Raw genomic sequence first — 9409 nt, 5'->3', positions numbered from 1 at the left:
TTATATTCCAAAAATTTATTAAACATTTAACCCCTTCATGAAAATATTAACAATAATACAAAGTCATAATGTGTAACCGTCACTTTGAAAATTACTACATCTTAATCCTTGAGTGCCTAGTTTAATCCTTTAAGTTATATATATATATATATATATATATATTTTATTAAATCTAATTTCATAAAACATAAACTTTAGTAACTCTTTACTAAAGTGGTTAAGCCTAACACGCTGAATAACTAAACTCATTAAACTTATTTCAAAAGAGTATTTTATATCTCTATAAAGAGACTATGAATTTCATCTTGAGAATATGTGTTCCTTCAACATTACGTGTGGTTGTCCAACATACTAAGATTTTGACCAATTTTCTATATCTCACTCCTGATATATTAAAGTGACTTACATTTCATGATTGGATTCACTATTCCCTCAGGATCGAGAGTTTATGTAAATGAGAAGTCGTGAGATTTCTTATTCATTTGACAATCGTTAATAGAATAATAAATCTCACAATAGTCCAGTTTAATATGTTTTATACATTTAAACATATTAACATATCAACTAGAAGTCTCCACTTCCATGATCAAGACAAATCATCTTAATTGATATGTTATAGTCTTCGCAAATGAAATGTCAAATTTTATCACTCAATATAAACTAAGATTTTTAATTTACAAAGAGCTTGTGATTTATATCTTTTGTAACTAAATCACATAAAGCACATACTATACATCTCAAGGATTATATGATAATGTCCAAACATTCATGCTATCATTATTTTAGATAATAATAAAATAAGTTTATTACACAAAACATAATGTCATACATGATGTCATATATGGTATACAATAGGATTTTAAGGCACTAATCCTAACAAGAGGTTCTGAATGAGAAGATACTTAATAGGGGCTTCAAATCAAAGTTTAGTCAACGACATTCCTTATATGCCGTAAAGGTTGAGAAGTTAAGTGGGGAAGAGGATTCTGAAAATTCAAAGTGGATTGCTTTGTTGAATTTGAATGAAACTATGATTTACCAAAGAAAAAAAATTTAAACTTAAATGGACATCTGATTGACGTGGAAGAAAGGCTTAGATGTCATCTTAATCACAATTTACGCTTTAGAATATGCTTGTTACTTGTGCATTAATTAGTTATATTTTTGTTTTGTAATGGCTGGCTCTAGTCACTTTAAACAATAACTATGTGTGGGTTCTTTTTTTGACAGTACCCAGGTCCAAGTAGGAACAAGAATTCTAGGCCTGATACTTTTTATTTGGTGGACTGGGCTTGGTTCACTGCAGCTGTGTTGATTACGAACCAATTTGCGTATAAAACATAGATCCTACAATACATACACATTCATATACAAAATATATATGTATTGTACAATAATGAACAGTAAAAGAATAGCAAAAAAGGTAAATAAGATGTTAGGGATCCTCAGAATGATAAATAACATTTCATTATTTCTTGAATTTTTTGATACATTGGGTCTTTTCTCCACTGAGATATGTTACAAGGTCCAAATAAGTTCAAAAGTCACAGACTTAGATAGCTATTTTAGGCTTCTAAGACTTGTGAGGTTTGAATCCATTTGAATTCAAGTGTATCCCGTAATGTTTGTCTTAGGATCTCTCACAGTGTTTTCCCTCTTTTCTCTCTTTTTGAATTCTAAAGAAGTTTTTCAAGAGATCTTTTAGCTCTGATTTTCTATTGCTGAATGGTTTTCATTGTTGGTTCCATCCCTTTTTATAGTGCCTTCCTAGGGTTTTTGGTATACCATTGATTCCCTCCATTTGCTACCCTGAGTACCAGAATCAATGTTATGTCAGCAACATTGGTGGCTGGTCTTTTCCCTATTTTCTCATTATTTTTTTTCCTTTTGAGGCCCCCCCCCCCCCTCCCCCGCGAAAAAAAAAAAGTCCCTATCTGACCTTCCTCTTGTTAGAACATATGTAAATCATGTTAGGAGCATATGTCAGTATAGAATTGACTAATCCTTTGACAAAACGCACTTTACTTGTAATTTGGTAGATCTAGGATATGTTTAATACTTCAAGGAACAAAGTTTTAAGTTTAAGTATTAAAGTCATGCAAGTTTGTCCAAGAATCAAGTGAAGAAGTGCTGAATTTTAAAGCTTGACAGCTAATATCTATCGAGATTTAAAAGGCTGTTTAAGCTCGATGCTCAATAGTTACTCGATAGTTAGGGTATCTATTGAGATTTAAGAAAATCATTTTTTCAAATTTGATTTCACTCCAATCCATGTATAGATATTTGTGCTTTCTTTTCTCACAACCCTAAACATATATAAAGATTGTTTTAAGGGTTATCACAGCTGATGCACCTCAATGCGAAAAATTTTCACAAGAATATTTTGAACCGGAGACATATGCTTTAGTTCAGCTTTCTATTCAAAAAGCTGCTATATTTATACATCGTAGGGTTTTGTAACCAAGGAGTTTCGCAATCTTCATCGTGTGATAAACTGAAGAACTTTATAGCCAATATCCTTCTTAAGTTGGTGAGTAAGCTGCATACTAAGATTCGCACATCGAAGTGGTTAATCACATACTGAGAGCCGTGCATTGAAAGGAGAGATTGTCACTACAGAACAAGTCTAATTGGGTATTGGGGTAAGGGTTCAACTATAAGTTGGTATAAGATACTGAGATTCTTTTACTTGTAACCACTTGTTGTGATAATAGTGAATTCTCAGATTTCACTCCAATCCTTGTATAGATGTTTGGGCTTTCTTTTCTCACAACCCTAAACATATATAAAAATTATTTTAAGGGCCGTCACAGCTGATGCACCTCAATGCAAAAGTTTTTCACAATAATATTTTGAACTGGAGACATATGTCTTAGTTCATCTTTCTATTCAAGAAGTTGCTGTATTTGTACACTGTAGGGTTCTGTAAACAAGGAGCTTCACGATCTTCATCGTGTGATGAACTGAAAAACTTTGCAGCTAACATCCTTCTCAAGTTGGTGAGTAAGTCACGTACTAGGATCTGCGCATCGAAATGGTTAATCACGTACTAAGAGCCGTGCATTGAAAGAAGAGATTGTCACTACAGAACAAGTCTAATTGGGTATTGAGGTAAGGGTTCAACTATAATTTGGTATAAGGTACTGGAATTCCTTTACTTGTAACCGCTTATTGTGATAATAGTGAATTCTCAAGAGTGGTGACTTTAAAATTACTCGCTAGGATTTTTACTGTGTAGGTTTTCCCCCATTCATAAACAAATCACCGTGTCAATTTATTTTACCACTGCATTTTAATTTAATTGGTGATTTGTTTGTGCTACCACGCTTATTGTATACTAATTGAATTAATTAATTAACTTGGCTAATTAATTGGTTAATTCATCACAAGGAGTCAATACATTCTTGGCTTATCACCTCTTTTGAGAGGTCCTAAGACCTAACTTTCAATCCTCTTTTTCCAAGGCTTCTAGATGCTACTTTCTAGACTCACATTTTTGGCTATTTCACATTTTGTCATTTTCTCTAAATGGGAAAATACCTCTCTGTTAGGCTGAAAGATCCTCAGCCACCTCCCTTCATGGTCTATCTCCCTACGTTTCTCGAGGTATCAAACTTCTTTCCATGAAGTGCTGATTTCTAAGTCATCAGCCTTTTTTTTTTCTTTTTTTCTTTTTTTTTTTCTAAACCATGGGCAGCAGATGGGACATTTCCACCCTCATTCTTTATATTCATGGGCATGCCCCATTAAACTGTCCAAATCTCAACTGATCTCTTTCTACATATCCCGAGGATCCCAAGTTCCTAGGAATCCCAAGGTATCTTGGTTCAATCCCTTCTTGGCTCCCTAGCAAATTTCTCTTACAAGGGCTTGGTTGAGCTTCCTTTTTATTTTTCCCTTATTTTTTAAGGCCCAGAACTTACCCATTCATGAGTTTAGACCCTTTCCTACTTGTTGTGTGGGTTCTTTTTTTTTTTTTTTTTAGCACACAAGCCCAAGTAGAAACAAGGATCCTAGGCCCAATACTTATTGTTTTAAGGGATGGGGCTTGGTTCACCATAGCTAAATTGGGCTGATTTCAAACCAGGTGGTGCACAGAGCACAAATCCTACAACACATACATGCTAACATACAAGAAATATATATGCATTGAACAACAAGAAAACAACAAAGGAACGAAATGATAAAGAAGAAACATAAAATAAAGCGTTAGGGATCCTTAAAATAATGTAAAATACTTTGTTATTTTTGAATGTTCAAATAGTGTGTAAAACACCTATGAACATTTAGACCCTCAATTTACAAATTACCAACACAAACCTATAATCAAACAATATATGTGCGGAATATGAAAATAAGCTAAAACAGAATTGGTAAAACAATCTAAACCAAAATTAATCACAACCACAATAGTAATTAAAAGGCAAAGATTATGGTAAAAGAGATGCAAACACAAAGCCAACACTGCGATGTGTTATCGAAGAGGAAACTAAAGTTCTTGGCGAAAAACCTTTCCGCCACCCTCTAAGTAGTCAATAATCCACTAAAGAATAAAGTTGGGATACATGAATAGCAGAAGACCCTCCAAGCCTAATCTACCCTATGCACCTAAGCCCTCCAAGCTTCTTGTTCCAACAGGATTACGCCAAACCTTGTCTTCTCTAGCTTACCAGATCCCACAACAGCCCATTTCATCAACCAAAATGAATTGGTCCCTTCTGAACTGCTTCCTAAGTACCAAAATGTCTCCTCACAGATATGGGTATGATGAGATGAGGATTTGGCTAATATACCTCTCAAGGATGTAACAATGGAGAGGGTGAGAGTAGAGGAATTTGGAGAATCAAAAGATGAAGATTGTGAATGAGTCAATCTTGTTTTTCTTTAGGATTTCTCTCTCAAAATTCTCTTTGGAAACTTTCTACATTTCGTGGGTATAAGGGTATTTATAGTAAGATGAGTGAGGAATTCGAACAATCAGTTTTCATCAAACAGGGCATTCTGACGACTCGAGCTCGCGACTGGAACGAGTTGCAAGTTTGAGTCACGAGCTAACTACCTAGCTAGTCTGAAAGTTTTGTCATGTAGTGCTCCAGCTGGTGTGACCCTTCAGCTCCCTTGTATGCTTCACATGTATGCCACCTTTGGCGACTCGCCAGTCGTGAGATCCAATCGCAAGACTCTTTTTGAGTGCACACTCTTGATCTTTTCATCACACTTTCTCATACATTACCATTACATGATTCCCACCTAAATAAAAGGTTTCTAAATGCTGAATTATAAGCAAATTTAGCACGGAATAAAACCAACAAAATGATTGAATAAATTCAACCTTACAACTTTCTTGATTATGTAATACACTATGCTCACTAAGACGTGTTACAAGGTCTAAACAAGTTCAAAAATCACAGACTTAGATGGCTCTTCAGGCCTCTAAGACTTGCAAAGTTTGAATTCCTTTGAATCCAAGTGTGTTCTCTAGTGGCTGCTTGAGGATACTGGATGGTATTGCCCTCATTTTTCTCTCCTTTTCAATTCTAACAGAGTTTTCCCCAAGATTTTTACTCTAATTCATTGTTCCTCAATGCCTTTCACCGTTGGCTGCTTCCCCTTTTTTAGTGCCATCCTAGGGTTTCTGGGGTACTACTAATTCCCTTCATTTTCTCCTCTAGGTACCAGAACCAATGTTGTGCCAGCAACATTCGTGGCTGGTCCATTCCTCATTCCTCATTATTTTCTTCTTTTGAGGTTCCTTCTTCTTTTGAGGTTCCTTCTTCAAAAAGCTTCTTGCTGACTTTCCCGTTCGAGGAGTCCTAGAAGGCTAGCTTTTATTCTTTCCTTCTCAAAGGCTTTTAGATTCCACTTTTTTCAGACCCACCTTTTGGTTGCTTTCCCTTTTGTCATTTTTCCCAAGTGTGCTGATTCCTTTCTGCTAGGCCGAAAGATCCCAAGCCACCTTCCTTCCTGGTTCTTCTTCCTAAGTTCCCCGAGGTACCAGGCTCTTACTCATGAGTTGTTGGTTCCCAAGCCCTCTGACCCCTTTTCTGCATCATTGTGTGGCTGATAGGGACATATTTTTTCTTGTTCCTTGTGCTTTTTGGCACCCCTCCTTGAACTATCTTAATCCCATCTTAGCTTTGCTACATGTCCCGAGGATCCCAGGCTCCTGGGAATCCCCAGGTATCCTGGCCCAGTTATTTTCCCGGGCTCCCCATCGATTTTTCTGACCTTTGACGATTGGGCTGGGCTTTTTCTTTCCTTTATTTCATGGGGCCTGAAACTTGCCCATTCATGGATTTTGGTCCCTCCTTATGAACCCTTAATGGGTTTGGACATCTCCTCTTTCTTTCTTTTCTTTATTGGAAGCCCAAATGCTTTATTTTTCCTTGGTTTCAATCCTTTGTGTTGTTTTAGGCCTTGGTACAACATTATGATTTTTTGGACCTCAACACTTGTTTGAAGCATGGATTTTAAACCCAAACCAAACTGTACGGTCTGACTAGGTTAACTATGAACCGTTCATGAAAACGGTTTTTTTGTATACAAGAACCGAGTATGTAAACAATATGAGAGAACCGTTTGAACCGAGGTCTAACTTGAAAAACCGTTCAAACCGTAAGCCGGTTCAACAGTAAGTCTGTGAAGAAATTTGCTTTCCAATCTGATATTTTGGCATGGATCTGAAGTGAGAAAAAAAATAGAAAGAGAAAATAATGAGAAGATCCGAAAATGAAGCAAAAAAATATAAGAAGCACCAATGGTATGGTGAGATTAAAAAAAATAAAAAATAAAAAATAAATAAAAGAAGAAGAAGATTAGATGAGTCACAAACGTGAGGATGAAGAAGGAGAGTAATAATGTGAAGAGATAAATCTGAAATGACGTGGGTGGGTGGGTAGGTGGGACTTAGAATATAATAATGAGATTAAAATTGAAAATGAACCATCTTCCAAGGTTTTGCAAAATGCAAATTGTCAATTACCCCATTGTACTAGTACACTGGTAGTACTACTCAATTTACTAAAAGTCCTGAGTTTTTATTTTGTTTTTTCCTTCTTTTTATTTTTTATTTTTAAATCTCATCATCTCTACTCTTACTTGGAATTTTTTTTTTTTTTTTTAACATTATAGGTAATTCATTAATTTATATCATTTAGGTATAATAAGAATAAGTAATAATCTTTTATTTGAAAGTTTGTTTCCACTTTTAAAGATATTTTAGTCAAATTTGCTAATATTTACAAATTTAATATCTTTATATTTATTTTATTTTATTATTAAATTAATTATGATGTCATCACGGTTCGACCTCGGACGAACCTTTAAAACCTTGAATCTCTCCCTTTAATGGTTCTTTAAGTGACCCTTAATTGGCCCATTTAGGCCTTGTCCCTTCTTTGAAGGCCCGAATGGTTTTTTCAAATTTTAATTTTGTAATGTTTTGGGCCTTGATACAATGTTTGTGATATTTTTGACCTCAACACTATGTCATGAAATTTTATCGAACGAGTTATCTTCTGGTCTCCTTATTTTTTAGTTACAACCATTGTAAAAAAGGAGAAACTAATACAAAGTAAAGCATAAGGTTATTACATATCTTTTGGTAAGAAGCAATAGTTGTTTCTGTTAGGACTACAATCCTAACCATTGCTCCTAAAGTTAGTGTATCACAATTCATTTGTCACTATAGATGTCTAAAGACTAATATTTAAAAAAAAAAAAAAAAAAAAAAAAAAAAAAAAGAAGAAATTGTGCCATGCATAGGTCAGCCACTAGTCTATATATATATATATATATATATATAACTGAAGCCTCTGCCGCTCTCACAATTTTCCACGTCAGCATTTTTTTTCTAATTTTTAAATCTGATTTATTTCTTTTAATTAAATATATAATATATATACCCTCCTTTCTCAATCCAAATAGTCTTCCCGATATAATTCTGAAACCAAACACAGAACGGCAAAACCTAGAGCAATAGTGCAAAGGCAGAACGGCAGAACCTCTCCTTTCGACAAAACCAAACCCAAAACCTCTCCTTTAAACATTACTCACCAAATGCAGAACATCTTCACTCTCTCAAACACACACAGATCCAAGCTATTTTGCAAAAAGCTTGCAAGGGCATGACCATGGGAGCCAACGTTTTCAATCTTTGACCCAGCCTCCATATCAGCGCATTCTATCTCGGTATCTCTCAATTAATCTATGAATAATCTCTTTTCCTATTCTCTTTAATTAGGTTTTTCTGTCAATTTAAGGATTTCTTCTTCAATTAGTTTTTTTTTTTTTTTGTCAATTTAGGGATTTCAATTCCTATCCCCTTTTTCTCTCTATTCTTTTTTGTTGAAGTCAGGGAAACACTCATAGAACATCAAATTCTACAGGTTTTGTAAGAAAGTGCAGATAGTATTGAAGAGCCTCCCAACCTTCAAAATCTGACACAAAGGAAGAAATTCTACAGGTTCATGTCTTTTTTGTTTTGGTCTGTCTTTGATTGTAAAATGTAGGAAGAAATTTTATGTTCTCAGTTGGGTTGTAGCTGTTGTTTTGTTTTATAGTAGAATTGTAGTGAAACTCCAACAATTATTCTTTTTAAGCTATTCTAGCAGATGTTAAGCTTATTCTTTGACATACATGATGTTAAGTCTTTTGGAAAGCAAAAAATCAAAATTTGATGATTTCTGATGCATTCATTCATCTTATGCATTTAATTGTAGGAAAAAGAAACTGGGTATCTAATTATTTCAAGAAACAACAAAGGATCCTTGAAGGTTGTTTGGGTATGCTCTCTTCTAAACACATAGCAAATATATGGTTAGAAACATGAGAGAGTTTGAATGTTAATGTTTTGATTAGAAATTAGTGTTTTTTTTTTCATTTATTTTTGTAGATAAGCTTTGGTGATCAAATTTGTTTAGAAATCTGTAACTATAAACAAATTTAATTAGGACTCTATAACCATTATCTTATAAAATAGTTTTTGTGATGATGTTTATTCTATTTTTTTAATATATATATTTTCTGTGTACCAAACCAATTCATGGCTGTTCAATTTATAATTCTTTGTACATTTGTGTTGTTCCTTCCCTACAACAAATTTAAAATAGCAGCTTTCAATGAATACCAAACAGCAACAGATTTAATTCTTTGTACATTTGTTTGCTATTTTAAAGCAGATTTCATTCTTAATTTTTGTTCTTCCGTTCACTTTTATTTAGATTTAATATTCCTGATTAATTTCTACTTTTTTATTGCCTTTCTCTTCAGTCTTTTCCTCCGTTCGAATCAAGGTTAAAGGTATGGTATTCGTTTGCCTCTGTACTAAATTTCTGAATTTTTTTTTTAGTATAGGGTTAACTATTTGTCTATGTACATAAATAATATATTTATATATATATATATATAT

This window comes from Quercus robur, chromosome 5 (assembly GCF_932294415.1).
Source record: "Quercus robur chromosome 5, dhQueRobu3.1, whole genome shotgun sequence".
NCBI classification, from domain to species: domain Eukaryota; kingdom Viridiplantae; phylum Streptophyta; class Magnoliopsida; order Fagales; family Fagaceae; genus Quercus; species Quercus robur.
Note: the sequence above shows the minus strand (reverse complement) of the source record.